Genomic DNA, 16299 nt, shown 5'->3' on the forward strand with positions numbered 1-16299 from the left:
ATAACCCGCTTTAACACATGATCTAAACCAATAACCTAACATACAGGCAACAATTACTATCCAAATTTTTTAAATGAATAAGATTAAATATAGAGCCTGGCACATGGCTGGGAGTGTGACTCTAGGGAGTTGTTAAGAGTGTGGGCTCTGATGTCATGTAGGCCTGGGCTGAAATCTAAACTTCAACTCTTGCTGGCTATGTGATCTTGGCAAGTGGCTTAATCTAAGACTGTTCCCTCATCTGTAAAATAATGATAACAGTACAGAATTCAGAAATTGATGAAAGGAAATAAAAAAGTACTTGGCATATAATAAAGCTCTGATAAATGCTATTTATTATTATTATCATCACCATTTATATGAAGTAGCTTTTCCAAGTCATAAAGCAAGAATGGGCAGAGCTAGCACTTAAACCAAGATCTTCTGCCTCCATGCCCACAGTTCTTAACATTTTTTACACTAGCACTAATAATTTCTAGATAATAGTGTACATGTGAAGGGATACTTTCTTTTGTTTACTATTTTGTTAAAGCATTAAATTAATGGTAATGGAAGTCTCAAACCCTATGAAACCTCAGAAAATATGTTAAGTTTGTAGCCTTCATAGATTTTGAGAATAGACCCATATGGTGGAGGAAAGGATGCTCTCTCTCTCCATATGCAATGACAAATAAGGTAAATATGGTAGCATGTGGTGAAAATGCATGGACCACTTCAAGTTCATTTCATTTGTGAAATCAACTATAAAAAATTGCTGTATGTTTGCCAGCCCCTTTGCCCATGGCAGCATGAGCACCTGTCACCACAAGGTCAACCGTGGTGTCCCGAGCAGTGTCGGTGCCCTGTACAGTGATGCAAAAGGGACTGGCTGGCATAGAGCACGTCTGCACTGACACTGGAACAGCTTCCTGTGTGCTGTGCAGGTGACGTCAGAACAGAGCATGTGGCCCGAATCAAACAAATAGATACTATTAAGTCTATTCAGCTGAATGAAGGGATATTGGGCAAGTACCACATTTGTGGTCTAAGCCCTATAAATGAAATCAGATTGCAAAATCCGAGACTCAGCATCTTCATCCCTTTTCCTTTCCATGTGCCAAGCCTCTTAATATCTGTTTAAGCCAAACTCCTCCTCCAAGTTCTAGGACCAATTTGTCACCTGAGGTAGAAGATAAATAAGGTTCTTTAGATCCATATTCTAGAGTTCAGCAATAGGTCATGCTTACCAGAATCCCTTCAACAAGTATTCAGTTATTTATTGAATGCATTCCATGTGTTCCAGATTGAGATTTACAGGAAAAAAAATGCAAAGAGGCAGAAATGCCTGTCCCCATTTAGCTTATAATCTGTTGGGAGGAAACAAACAAAAAATGAAGTAAATTTAGAGTATCTTAGAAAGCGATTGTCATGGAGGAGAAATGGAAATTGGGAATGTGTTTCTCCTCAAAGAGTTGGTTTGCAACTTTAAATAAGGGTGATTAGTTAGGAGAGGCCTTTCTGAGATAAACTTTGAAGGAGGTAAGGAGCAGACCAAGTGGGTATCTGGGAGAAGAGCACTCTGAACAGACCAAACAAAACATGCAAAGACCCAAGGGGGAAGCATGATGGATGAGTTCAAGAAGAGTAGAGAGAGGGGCCAGCCCAGTGGCGTACTGGTTAAGTTCGTGCAAACTTATGATGATGGTGGCTTGGACCAGGTGGTCAGTGGTAGAGCTGGTGAGAAACAGTCAGGTCCAGGACATATTTAGAAGGTACAGGCAAGTCCCTTTGCTAATAGATTGCAAGCAGGGTACAGGAGAAATAGGGGGGTCAGGATGACTCCAAGTTGCAGCTGCCCAGTCCTGATACCAGGTCTTCATACCCCAGCACCTTCCAGGTGTTTCACGGTTGTTTTATTTTTTAAAAAATATGCTTTGAGGGGTCAGCCCAGTGGCATGGTAGTTAAGTTCACACGCTCTGCTTCAGCAGCCTGGGGTTCACGGGTTTGGATCCCAAGTGCAGACCTATACACCCACACCATTCATCATCCATGCTGTGGTGATGTTCCACATATAAAATAGAGGAAGATTGGCACAGACGTTAGCTCAGGGAGAATCTTCCTAAAGCAAAAGGAGGAAGATTGTCAACAGATGTTAGCTCAGGGCCAATCTTCTTCACCCCCCCCCCCAAAAAATATATATATATATATGCTTTCAAATTGGTCCTTGGTCCTTGTCTCTGAGTTCTTAGTTTTTTGAACCCTCTTCCACCTCACTCTCCTCCAGGAAAGGGCTCATGCACTTGCTGCCAGTGTTCTTCCCAGATCAAGGTTATGTCTTATCTCATTATTTTTCTGTCTTTGTTTACATACCAGAAAGTGGGGAGAAGAAAAATTAAAGCCAGGTAGAAGATATTTAAAGGGAGTCCTCAAATTGCCCTTTCTTCCTGGTCAATACTTACTAAGAAGCAGTGGTTCCTTAGAAACTCTCTGGCAATGAGCAACTTTTGTTTTGCCTCTGTACGAGAGATCTCAGAAATAGATGCCTACAATGGGAGGCTACTCTTCCAGAAAAAAATCTGAAAATGATACTTATAAACAGATAACGGTATTTTTAAACAATAGTCTTATTAGAATACTAAATAATTGATCCATTTTTGCCAAAAGGCAGACACATGAAATTTGAGTAACATCGCTATGAGTTTACCAGAACTACTTGTTAGTGCTAAATTTATATGACTTAATTTATAATATTTCACTTGTGATTTAAAAAAAGTTGAAATATACAGTTGCCATTAGGGCTCTGATTTTTTTTCTTTTTGTCACAATTTTGCTAGGCATCAGTTTCTTCATCAAAAATGACATAGGTGGATTAAACTTTCTCTAAGGTCCTTTTTATTTTGAGCATTTTGTATTTGTGAGTACCACTGGGGGTCTGCTGATAGTCAAGAAGTTTAGGGAAGAAGATCTGACTTGAAACACTAAATCCTTTGAGGCAAAATTCTATGTCTCGCATTTTACGCTTTACATGTCCCTTCTAACCATGTCTCCATTTCTCTCCCTACAAGGTAGACTTTTTGCATGAAAACAGTCCCTTTAATGGTCTTTTGTTCTTCTCTAGAATCAGAGGTCAAGCTCCTCAGCTTATAATGTCACAACTATCCCAACTGGCTAAAGGCTGCAGCAAATGCCAATTACTTCACCTGCAGTTAGAAGCCAATTATTTTTTCCTAAAATAATGTGTGTCCTATAGTCAAAATGAAGCGCGAAGCTAGGCAAGGGGAGCCAGTCAAAGACTGAGCAGGAGGTGAAAGACAAGGGCAATGGGGTGACAGAAAGGTCAGGATACAGTATTCATTGAGAGGAATGGTCACAGAACTACAGAATGTCAGAGCTAAACAAGATCTTAGAGATCACGGTGTCAGAAATACATCCTTGGTCCTAACCCAGGCTTAGGAAACAGGATGTACTCCCCAGCTGATGACTCAGGAATTCAGACACCTCAAATAATATTATTTTAATTCTACATATATTTTGTAAGGAAGCATGTAGTGAAAAAAACCAATAAAGCACATTGGGAAAGTCAGAGAAATTTAGAGATAAATCCCAGCTCTACCATTTCTTAGATCTGCATCTTATGGCAATTTAACTACCTTCTCAGGATCCCAAATTTTCCATAGAGAAATGGGGATGATCATACCTACCTATAGGGAATTGTGAGGATTTTTAATGATGCAGGTGAAGGGGAGGAAGACTATCCTCTACCCACTCTGGGTCCTTTCGGGCTGGGCTACAAATTAAACTGATATGAGACCGAATAGCAGGAGAAAATCAAACAGAGCTTTATAACATTTATACATGGGAGAAACCAGAGAAACTGAGTTTCTCAACAAATGGTGGAGGTTTTCACCTTAAATAGCATATTCAGGCAGACAAAGGAAGATATTGGGGGTGAGGGAGTCGGCTATGGGAGATGACTAGAAAGCACAGTAATCAAGAGTATGCAGATTTAAGTCCTTGCTTTCTGCACTGATAAGAGTTTCTAGCCATAAGGTCATCCCCCCTTGTTCCTGGTACAGAGAAGGAGATGCCTTTACAAATGGAGATTTCCCTTATAAATGTAAAAGTTTGGTAAACAGAACTTTGATAAGAGTAGGCTTAGCAAAGACCCTCCCAGTCTACCCATCAGTTAGTGGAGGGAAAGATCAAAGAGTCTTTCGGAAAATAGTCAAGGTAAAGAGACATATTTTGAGGTGGCTAATTCTGATCTCCCACACGGGTGAATCATCTCTACTGAGTAGGCACTTAAATACTGCTCTTTACCATGTTCTGCATGTCAAATGCTACTCCAATCTCTTCCATCTTCTAAAATTTTCTACAGCTCTGTTCTCCAATCACCTCAAGCTTCCTTGAATCTTAATAGATCTTCCTCAACCTGAGAAGGACCCCAAGAAACATTAGATATTCTTTGTCTTCCAATAGGTCAGATACGGAATTTAGAAGTTCTCAGGCATCCCTTAGCAGCTGCCACCCTTGCTCTCTCCCACCATTTCTTGGAACTTCTTTATATATGGTGGACTCCATCCTGGCAGCAAGAGTTTGTACCTCATTACAGAACAAGGTACAAGTTTGCAGGAATGTGAGTGCCATGTGTGGGCACATGCATGTACTCTGCAGATGCACCATATGCTTGTGTATCTGAGGGGGGAAGGAACCCTTGAACTGGAGTCCAGGGTTCCCTGGTAAGGAGTCCTAGGAAGAGCAAGTCCATATCCAGGAAGGTGTACAGTGTTGAGAATCTGCACTCCAAGCCTCAGTAAGAAGAAACTGGGGCATTTTTCTCTTGGTTGGTTATAAGGAAGTAATGATTTTTCCCCCTATTTCCTCTTTGGGATAAGTGAGGGTGGAGAAAGACAATGGACTAGAGAACATCTAGCAGATTTAACTTAATTTTCCTTTGTAGAAGCATTCAAATCCCTAGGATACTAAGTTTCTGAGAGAGTATCCAAGGTTGGGAATCCTACAGATAAATTTGTGTCCCAGAGTCAGCCTAGGAGTGTGGCAGAGAAGAGACTCCGTAGTCACTCCAACACCATGAGAACAACTTAAGATCTCCCCAAAAGAAGCCAGAAAAGGTAGAGTTCATCGTCCTCAGATGCTGTCTTACAAATCAGTTATTAATCTAAGGGGAAAGGTCGTTTTTACATTTTTTTCCTGTATCTATGCAAATGCCATGAAAATCCACATGTCACATTTGCATTTGTCATAGGCCTCAGCATTAATAGCATATTTAAAAGTCATGATGTCACTGCTATTAATCAGGCCCTGTGGTGCCAAGCTTCAGTGGCATCTATTAATCACCAGTGTCTGCAGACACGTGTATTTGGAAAGGCTAAGTTTAGATCCATAAAACATGATTTACTTTTTTGAAGTAGCATGATTGAAGATGTATTGCCATCTTGTTCTGCTTTGGAATCTCTCACCATTGTGTCCTTAGGAAAGGTCTGGCATTTCCAAGCTGATATTTAAATAGCTCTTCTGAAACAGAAAGCAGTTTCAGAGGTCCTGAAAAAGCCACTGATGAGTATCTTGCTTCTGCTTTAAAAGAGTTTAAGTGGCATGCACAGGGAGTTCAGTCTCATTCTTTCTGAGCCACTGCTTCAGGAGCAGAGGACACTTCATGAGTTGATAAAGAAGCCACACTACCAAAGGATAGCAATCTGGAAGAAGAACACCGGATCAAACCCCAACAGATTTCTTTCCATTGGGTCCTGCTTCTTATCTGATTTCTGAAAAAGAGTCACTGACAAAAATTTATTTGCTCATGGATTGTGATGCCATCCTAAGACTGGCCACATTAGAGAAGAGTCACAGAGGAGGATTAACGCAATTGTCGAGAAAGAGAAATGAAGGAATGAAATGGAAGTATGATGACAGAGGAGTGTAAAGGAACAGAAAACCAAAAAGTGAGATGATGGAGAGAAATAAGGAGAAAATAATTGAAAAACTGATAAAATGAAGTAGATTGCAGGAAGAGAAAAGAAATGCGTAGTGGAGGAGGCAATAGGGGAAGGTCTGAAGGAAAACTAACAGAACCATGGGAACCATAGGCAGTGACTGTCCTATCAGAGTGGAGTTCTTTGCTTACTTCTCTTCCTCAGAAGAACCCTTCTCTTAGATTGATCTGATCTCTTCAGATGTTGGCCTGCATTCAACATTGGATTCTATGCTTTGTACACAGTTTTACAAGTCTTAGCATAAATAAATACTATTACTTTCTGTTTAGTCAGTCTGCTGAGCCTCTAGAAATGCTTCATGTGGATTACTGACATGATGCATTTCCCCCATTATTTCTACATGACTAGAAAGGCCTTGGCATTCTAAGTACTCTTACTGAACACAGAAAATCTTGTAGAGAAATGAACGACTCACCCACACAACAATCCTCTAGATTTCAAGCTTGAGATTGCAACCCCTAGAATAGTCATAAAGGCTCAACAGGGAGTTGAGCATAACACTTAATTCAAGAGAAGGAAATAAAGTTGTTATCTTAATAAATTAGGAAATTATTTTATATGCATCTACCATTTTAAGATACCATCTTCTTTTCTCATGACAGCCCCTCTTCCTAAACTCTGATCATGTGATCTTTCACATACACCCCATCATTATTGATATATCCTGGGAATGCCATGCATGGCCTCTTGATGGAGACTACTAAGTTGAAAGCCACCATACTGGAAGATCAGAATGGTGTTTCTCATGCCCTCATCATTTCTCCACATCAAAAAAGGAACAATGCAAAAGACTCTTTTTAAAAATGATTTATACATTAACTTTTGACTTGGAAGAATATTTTGTCATTACTTTGCCTCCATTTGTATAGTTTAGTTTGCTTCAAACCTCTGCTCAAGAAAAATTTGGGATGAGGAGAAAAGAAAGGAAAAGATGCAGAGAAATGACTCTTAATGAGTTCTAACCACATTACCCACTGTATATTGCTGTGACGCATGCAACATTGTCCCTGCCTTCAAAGAACATATACTCTTGGGAAAGGGTGGTAAACAGACCCCAAAACAAGAAAGAGCAATCAATTATTAAGGTTCTGCAATAGAAGTCCATCAAAGTTACCAGAGGGGCACATGAGAAGGCATTACTTATGTTACTGAAATGAAGAAGAACTACAGGGAAAGTTTAGGAGGGATAGGAAGGGGAAATTTGGCATAGAAAATATTTGAGACTATAGTTCCAGAGAAAAAAAACAGTTTTGGAGGCTTTTGTTTTACATACGGTAATGGAAAATGCTATTAAAAGGACCAATGTCTTTCAGAAATATTGTGTCTTGAACAAAAATAGATAATTATTAGACACTTTCTACTTGAAATTTCAGCCAATAGCAGACGGCTGGATATTAAGAAGCCAACAGCAGAACTCAAGATTCTCACTTGATTTTAAAAATCTAGAATAAATTTTATAGGCAAATATTGGGCTCCATCTTAGAAATATATTGAAGAAAAGTAAATAGAAGACAAGCTTGTGACATTTTCTACTATCCTAGCAAAGATGACACTATGGTAGAGCAGACATGTAATATAAATAAATGGGGAACACAAATCACACCATGTCACAAATTCTTGATCCTAATTAGAAATTATCATTACTATGATTTTTCTAGGAAGCAAAGTTTTGTGCATCTCTACTAATCTGAATGGCTGTAAGCACATGTATTTTTTAAAAATTACAATTTTTTGCATGTATAGAAACTTAGGTTGCTTTTTAATTATGATTAAAGTAGAAAAAAGTATGGAGAGGTAGTTTTTCTTTCATTTTTCTCTAGCATTATTGTTACAGAATTCTGTAATAGGTTGCTTTTACTATACTAAAAATGGACTTTGGGGTTCAAACTCAACCTTTGTTGTTCAACATCCAAATGGATGGTAGAATAGATACAGCAAAGGGAGTGCTAATGGTAAGAGCTATAAGATCTCTGTGGACAGCAGAGAGTCAGACCCAATTTTTACCAGTATCTTCTCTGCACACACACACACACAAACCTACCCTCCTTAAACAAACAAATAAACAAAACTCTTTTAACTAGATTGGGACTTAGTGGAATGAATATTTCACCAGAGGGCTGATCCCATTCTGCAGTCCCGTCAGACCTTGAAAGGATCCTGTAACAACACGCTCCTTGAGCCAATTCTTTCTTTGCCTTTCTTTGATCTTTCTCTTTTTGTAATGATGTCCTTTGTTGTTGCTCACTGTTTTAGTCATTTCAGGATGCTATAACAAATACCATAGAATAGGTGACTTAGATAGCAAACATTTATTTCTAACAGTTCTGGAGGCTGGATAGTCCAAGATCATGGTGCTGGCAGACCTGGTGTCTGGTGAGAGCCCACTTCCCCCTTTGCAGATGGCCTTCTTGCTATTTCCTCACATGGCAGAGAGAGAGATCATCTCTCTCTTGTCTCTTCTTACGAAGATACTGATCCTATTCATGAAGGTTCCACCCTGATGACCTCATTGCCCCCAAAGGTCTCACGTCCAAAGACTATCACATTGGGGATTTGGGCTTCAACATTTGCATTTTGTGGGAACTCAAACATTCAGTCCACAGCACTCATTATTTTGCCACCGGGATCCATTCTCCAAGATTCCAAGCAGGCAGAGGGAACAGAACAAATTGCTCCATTTTCTCTAAGAACTGGGACAAAATCAGTCTTTAAAATGGCTCTACCACTTTTGCGTTTGTTAAAAGCACCTCCATTCCTTGACTTCCTACTTTTCTTCTTAATCTATTTCTCATATAAGAAGATAATCAAAGTAGAAACATGTCCTGCCTTGTTGCTGCCTTATCCAGTTTCTCTAGACAGTTAGGTCTTTGTCTTCCTTATTCCAAGAGCCATACCTTCATTATTGTGTTCACTCCACTAGACTGGAAACCATTAAAACAGAGGAAGTGCTGAATTTATAATGCTGAATAGATGAATAAGAAACCTAAAAAATATTTAATAAAGAACTTGGAGAAAAGCATATCAACCCAGTGGCTTTATTTAAGTAATAAAACTATTAAAAATATTTTAATTAGACATACACATAGACATTAACTACTTTAAAAGTGCCAAAGCACTGACTAAGAAAATAAGTTGGACTGGACTTATTTCACGGGAAACTGCAAATAAAAGACACAGCAAAAGCTATTCTCAATGCCTTTCATAACAACACACAAGATCACATTTTGTCAGTGGAATTAGATGCTATAACCAAGCCTCAAGGAGAAGGCAACAGTATTAAACCTTTATGACTGACCAGGAAAACATTCTACCACCATCTTTAAAAGAGCAAAAGAAAGACAGTATTAGGAAGTGAAGAGATGAAACAGTTTTATAATAGCATCTGGGAGCAACTTGAGGAGCAGTTCAATGTTGTATTTCAGCTGTGGATAGAGATGGGGTAAAACTAAAATAAAATGAACCTTCCATTTATGGCTGCTGACAGAGAATTAGACCAGAGGCATAAAAGAAAAGAAAAAAGCAACTAATAAATGGTGGAATTGGAAAGGTCTTAGTGTAGAGCCAATCCAAAATTATTAGAAAAATGATATCAGATATAAACACACTCTCTTTTAGTGTTCCACTCCAAGTAATTCAAGAAAACTCCAGCCCCCCCAGGGTTGGTTATGAAAATAGAGCAATCACTCTGACCAGACAAGGAACAGTTTCACTTCATGTACTGAATACATTTTTAAAGGTGTGTATAAAGCAAACATTTTAACATTGATTCCACTTCTCCATTGACCTCTATTAAAATACAGCATATGAATAACACCATGAAAAATATTTGAGGCTCATCTTAAAAGAAAAAATAAACTTATGAATTGTAATAGTTACCCTGACATTCAACCTTTGTTGATACATCTGTCTATCCAGCCTTGAACGCTTCTCAGTCTCCTCTGCCAGAAGCTAATCAAAGCTCCAACTAATCCACATCATTGGATTGAGACTACTGCTTCCAGCTATGATAAAGTAGCTTGTAACAGACTAACTCACCCACTGTGAGCAACTGTAGAAGCTGAATAAAATACAAAAAGTATTTTAGGAATAGAGCAACCAAGGCAGCCATAATTTAATGATCCAGGATCTTGAGAAGGAAAACACATTTGAGATGAATCCAACTTTCTCCACTGCTTTTCCCCTCAAGGCATTTAACAATTCATAAACTGTGCAGGATTGAGAGCAAGAGCAGAAAGTAGGAGCTCAAACTTTGGACAGGCTCACAAGACTAGGGAGAGGGAAAATGGAGTTCAGGATTAGCAAGGCAGTCAGGGCATCAGGGAGCTGAGATTGAAGACAAAAGGGAACTGCAGGGAAGTAAATCCCACTTATGTGCCACTTCTTCCCTTGAGACATTTGAAGATACTGAAATTATACTAGACAAGATACTGAGAAGCCCAAAAAATGACAACTGAAAGACTACAAAGCTAAGCAGAGCTTTCAATAGTCTCAAGATAATGAGAAGACAAAAATTGGAGTTCAGGGCCAGCCAGAGAGATCAATGGTAAATACTCCAGGCTTTTTCTAGGGAGCTCTAAAAGTGTACAGCTTAGGAATGAGGGCAAACCTTCCGAAAGATAGGCTCTCACAAAGACAGAAAATTAGTCTCAAATCATCTCAATGCCTTCTTGGATCAAGATGATCAATCCTTAATCTTTGCATTCTCAACAAGGGGGATATTGTCCTCAAGAGAGTAAAGATTGGTCCTTGGATGGTAAGAAAAAAATCTTAAGTATTAGTTCATGGCCCTCCAAAATGCAACTCTATCCAACAAAATCTTATACCCCAATATTTATTTTCCATTATCGGGTTTTCTTGGATATCAAATGAACAACAGTGACAATGAGTTCACAGAAGATACACAAAATATACACAAAATCAGTGCTACAAAACTATGGTGAATAGATGGTTGCAATTGGAGGACTTTCTTTTGATTGATTGTTCAATATCGAAGCCACTGTATGAGGTGGCTTGCATGTATCTAAAACATGAGAACCTTATAGATGTTGTTTATGGTTGATCCTCAGTGCTTTTGTGTATGACATGAGCTTTTAAAATTAAATAAAAATTATTTATATCTTATTATTTTATTCTACAAAAGTTATTCAACCCGTCATTAATTATGTTAAGTGCTTAAAAGAAGAAATGTCACAAATAAATGAATGCATATCTGGCAGACACAAGTTATTTTCTCATATCATACAAAGGTTAAAAATTAATTTCAATAAAAATAATTTGAAGAAATTTAATGTTTTCAATTGTTTTAGTGGGGAAATACTAGTATCAAATGATCTCTAAAATGTGACTGTATTACTGTTATTATGTGTTTACATAAACTGATGATTTGCATTTGTACTTTGATACATTAAAAGTTGCAAACACAGTTGTAAAGTTAAATATTAATAGCTTTTTAATTTTAATTTAACTCAACTTAAAATTTTTATTTAGTTCTTAATCCTATTGAATAAGAAAGAGTACCCTTTAAACTTACTCTTTTTATGTAAGAAACAGACACACAGATATTCCTAAACAGATATACAGTACATTTGTGTTATTACAATTTCATGGGTGGATGATTAGGAAACAAAATTTTTAAAATGTCTCATTAATAAATAAATAATTTTAAAAGGTTAAGAAATAATAATCTAACTGTCTTCCAGAGGAAAATTAAATTTTCTCTGGAGGAAAATATAATTTTTTTCCTTATGTCATCCAGAGCCTCCAAAATTTGCTGTGCACAACGTCTGGCACTCAGTAAAAAAGTTATCAGCTATGTCAGGAAACAGGAAGGAAGGATCAAAACCAAGAATAAAAACAAAAGCAGAAAATAGAAAGAGGCAACAGATGAAAAACAAACATGGGATCTGTCCGACATGGATTTAAAATAACTATGACTAATATATTCAGAAAATAGATGACAAGATAGAGAATTTCATCTGTGAAATGGAATTTATAAGAAATGATGAAACTGTAGAACTAAAAAATGCAATAACTGAAATTATGAACTCAATATTGGAATTAAAAACAGATTAGACACAATAGAATGGAGATCTAACATACACATAATGGAGAGAGAATGAAACTGAAGCAATACTTAAAGAGACACTGGCAAAGAATGTTTCAAATCAGATCAAAGACATGAAGCTACTGATTCAATAAGGTACACAAATCCCAAGTAGAATAAATACAAAGAAATTTATTCATGGGTGGAGCATAACAACATTACTGAAACAAAAAAGACAAAGAGAAAAGTTTAAAGAAGTCAGAGAAAAAAAAAAAGACACAATGCATTTAAGTGAACAACTGTTTAAGAATGACAGCTGGAGTTTTAACAAAAAGGATGGAAGATAGGATATGAATGACATCCTTAAGTTCTACAGAAAAAGTAAATTTCCTTTCTTCTGGAATTCTGCGTATCTAAGTTAAAAGTGTTAAACATATTAGAATAGGGGTAAACTGATATCATAAGAATATTAGAGGTTGTTTTGTAGCCACTCTTATGCAGACAGGTAACTGTCAACTGAAGCTTTCAATGGACTCAGTTCATGCAAAGGAAAAAAAAAAAAAGTCTACTCCACCCCATCCACTTCCATACACGTAGGTCCAAGCCTGTCTGTTTCAGTTCAGGTTATAACTTATTGCTGGCTTGATTCTCACGTACATCTCAATGAGGAATCCCTCAAATACCTTAGTTATTTTAAGAACCCAGCCTGTATCTGTCATTCAATTTACGTAAATATATTTTAATGCTTTACTTGTTTTTAAATCTCTCATAATAAGCCTCATAAGTAGTAATGGCAAAATAATTGCATTATTGGTGGCACAAATACTCCTGCCTTTCTCCTTTTTAAAGAACTCTACTTCAGGTCCTTATGGCTCTGACCTAGATTATTGCCTTAGACTACTATCCTGCATTGTCTCGTTTTCTTCAGATATTTACTCCTGAGTCTCCTGAATAGAGATTTGACATCACATCCTTCATGCTTAAATCATTGCCTCGGGATAAATTCCAAGTTCATCAATACAACATAAAAGACCTTTCATAATCTAAGCCTTGATTAACTCTCCATTTCCTTTCCTATAGTCTTTGGAGAGGCTTTTAATTACTCTACACCTCACCACACACCCATCTCCACACCCTGTTCATAATGTTCTCTCTACCTAGAATAGCTTCCCCTCCTTTCACAGAAGGCTAAATCATAGTCAGTCTTAAAAATTCAGTTTCGGTGCCACACCCAAGCGGCCCATTCTGCAGCTTTAGGCTGAGTTGTACTTTTCCTCCACATTCTCTTTACACACTACATTGAATTTCTGAATTACATATCTATTCTCATTTTCTAGAATATAATCTTTAGTTCAAGGATACTGGAGCCAGTAGCTATCTCAGCACTCAGATAGTAGGCTCCCAACAAATGTTAAAATGAGAATAACATAGCTCCCAAGAGGATAAAAGATCTAAAAAGTAGGCTCGTTGGGCAACTTCAATTTGAAGTATTTAAATTTAAAATACTCCGTGATATTTTGGAATTACCAAATCTGTTCTGGACCTGAACATCAAATGATTCCTTATATCAGGTATATTCTTCTCTGGATGGAAACAAGAGAGAAGATTAGATGGCAAGTCCCAGAGTATGGCAAGCACCATCTGCTGCACAGAAAGCCATACCTGAGTCAGTCATAACTATGGGCTTCCTGGAGACTAAGACAGGAAGGCTCTCATTCATTTGGTGGCAAGCTCTTTGTACCTTTTTTCTTTTTCTTTTTTTTTTTTTTAAACTACCTGCTTACCTTTTCCTGTTTCTTATCTGATAATCCTATTCTTACGGGGGCATTTGCATGGAATTCTGATTTTATGCTGATTATCTGCAGCGGATATCAGCCTTTTTCTTAAAACCTGGATTGCCACATGACTCACAATTCTGTCATTCATAGTCCTGTCCTGTATGTGAAATGGCTGCCTTGCACCCACAAGAAACAACGTTTTGATTTGTCCTTTAGTACAGCAGTATCAGATTTCATTTCCTGAGCATCAGTACTGGATCCTGACTTGAAGTTCAATGGATAGTTTATGGAAGGTAGGAAAGGGGCCTATTTCTTGAATAAATGTATCCTTTCTTGATTAAAATCAGTCTGCTCAGAAATATTCACTAGGCATTGCAAGAAAAGAGAAAAATGATAAAAATAGATTCCTGATAGCAAAATCTTTAATTTCTTGGACACGGTGGAGGTAGAAAGAAGACAAAGGTAAAGGAACTAGAAGTGGACCTCTGAAGCAATTTTTTTACCAATAGGGGGACATTTTTAAGCCTCCAAAACAATTATATCATTGGTTTCTTTTCAAGAACTCACCTTTCCCAACTTTGGATACCCACTGTAAAAGAACCCCTACTATTCAATCAACAAACATTGAGTGCCCTCTGAATATGTGACACTGAAATTAGCCTAGAGTTAGAAAATAAGTTAACCCATTGAAGGTGAGAAATATAGCTTTAAGGAACTTCATGAGCAGTTTTAAGATGAATTTTTACAAATAGTAATCCAAATCCAGTAATACATTATTTATTCATTCAGGAAATATTTATTAAGCATGTATTTGAGACATGGTCTATGCCAGATACTGGGGATATAAAAATGAACAAGGCACGTGCTCTTCCCTTGTAGACATAAAGATACAGATAACTTAATAAGCAACAACAAAATATTAAATAAGTGATAACCTAGGGAAAAAAATAGAGTTCTGGGTTCAAATGACAACAGCACATAACCTGGTCTAAGGGTTATCACAGAAGTGGTTCCTGAGAAAGTACTGAAGGACACGGAGGAGAAAGTCCAGTAGAAGGAATCAGGACGCAACACTAAAATTATATCCAATGTGATAGAGGCTAAACACCATGATCAAGTAACCACAGTGATAATAATCAGAGCAATTTACAGAAAACTTCCAAAAGAGAAACTTCTCTGACCGGTGTTGATTTAGGAAATCACTTCTTCTCATCTATGCTCAGAGATAGCTTGCATTTTTGCCCCAAAAGGGAGAACTGAGATCTTATAATATGAAAATTATGATTCTGAGCATTGCTGAAGATAGGAGATTATGTGAGGGGAAATTCCATTATCTCAGCCAACACAAATGTTCAAGAATTCTAGCTATAAAAAAAAACGCTAATCATTCTAATTATCCAGCAGTTGTCACTTTGGTTTTGAAAAAAAGAAGGAAGAGAAGGTTGGGGGTGGCTAAGAAACCTGATGTCACTGACAACACAATTTCTTCGATGGAAAATAACTAGTCTAGGGAAGAATGAAACGGCCTGTCTTCCTGCCTAAACTGTGTCCACTGAACGAAATGTTAACTAATAGAAGCCGCTGTCATCTGCTGTACAGAGTGGAGAGGGAGGGGATGGGGCATATTTCAACTTACTTATGAATCGGTACCATTAAGACATGTCTGTCCTGGCTCTCAGCTCTCTTTTCAGCCTGGAATGGAAGTTGATATGTATAAATCTTCCCTAATGGATAGGGTTGTCCACAGGTTGCCATGCTATTCCCTGACAAGAGATCCAACATCTTGTCTGGCAAAAATAAAATCAGAACTCTCTGCTTATTCAACTTGTCTCCTTGTCTCTTGATAATTTTTGCTTCCTCTGCTGCAATTCATACCCACAGACCCAATTATGATCAAATCTACCATTTCAGTGTGAAAGGGAAGATGGAAAAAAAGTTCATCTGTCCTTTTTTTGATTACTCAGGGATTTGTCAAAATTAGGCTTGATGACGGATGGCCTGCAACAGCAGTTTTTAAAAATTTTTTAAAGCCATATGACACTTCTTTCCAACAAAACATTGTGAGGAAATCCATACATAAAACAAATCAAGTAAAGCTGCATTGGCTCAGCCCTGTCTCTTGTCTAGAGATCTAAGACCTAAGAAGTTCCATCACACTGAGCTAAGCCTCAGGGAACCAGACGCCTGTGAATACTCATCTGAGACCCATCGGGACTACCCCACCCATGTCCCTCATCCTTGCTTGCCTTAGTCACCACCAGTAACCTAGATCTCGCTGGCCATTTGTTTAACCTAGACTCATCTCCATATTTTTGTGCTCATTTCCCATTCAGACTCAGCCACCTCTTCACTTCCCAAAGCTTCTTTCTACTGTTAATTTCTCAGAATACTCCGTTTACCTCCTCATCTTAGCTGAAACCTAGTTCTCCTCTGAGAACAAAATTTCTTCTCTAACCTTCTCAAGTAGTGATTGTGTTTTGTCTT

This window comes from Diceros bicornis, chromosome 15, assembly GCF_020826845.1.
Source record: "Diceros bicornis minor isolate mBicDic1 chromosome 15, mDicBic1.mat.cur, whole genome shotgun sequence".
NCBI classification, from domain to species: domain Eukaryota; kingdom Metazoa; phylum Chordata; class Mammalia; order Perissodactyla; family Rhinocerotidae; genus Diceros; species Diceros bicornis.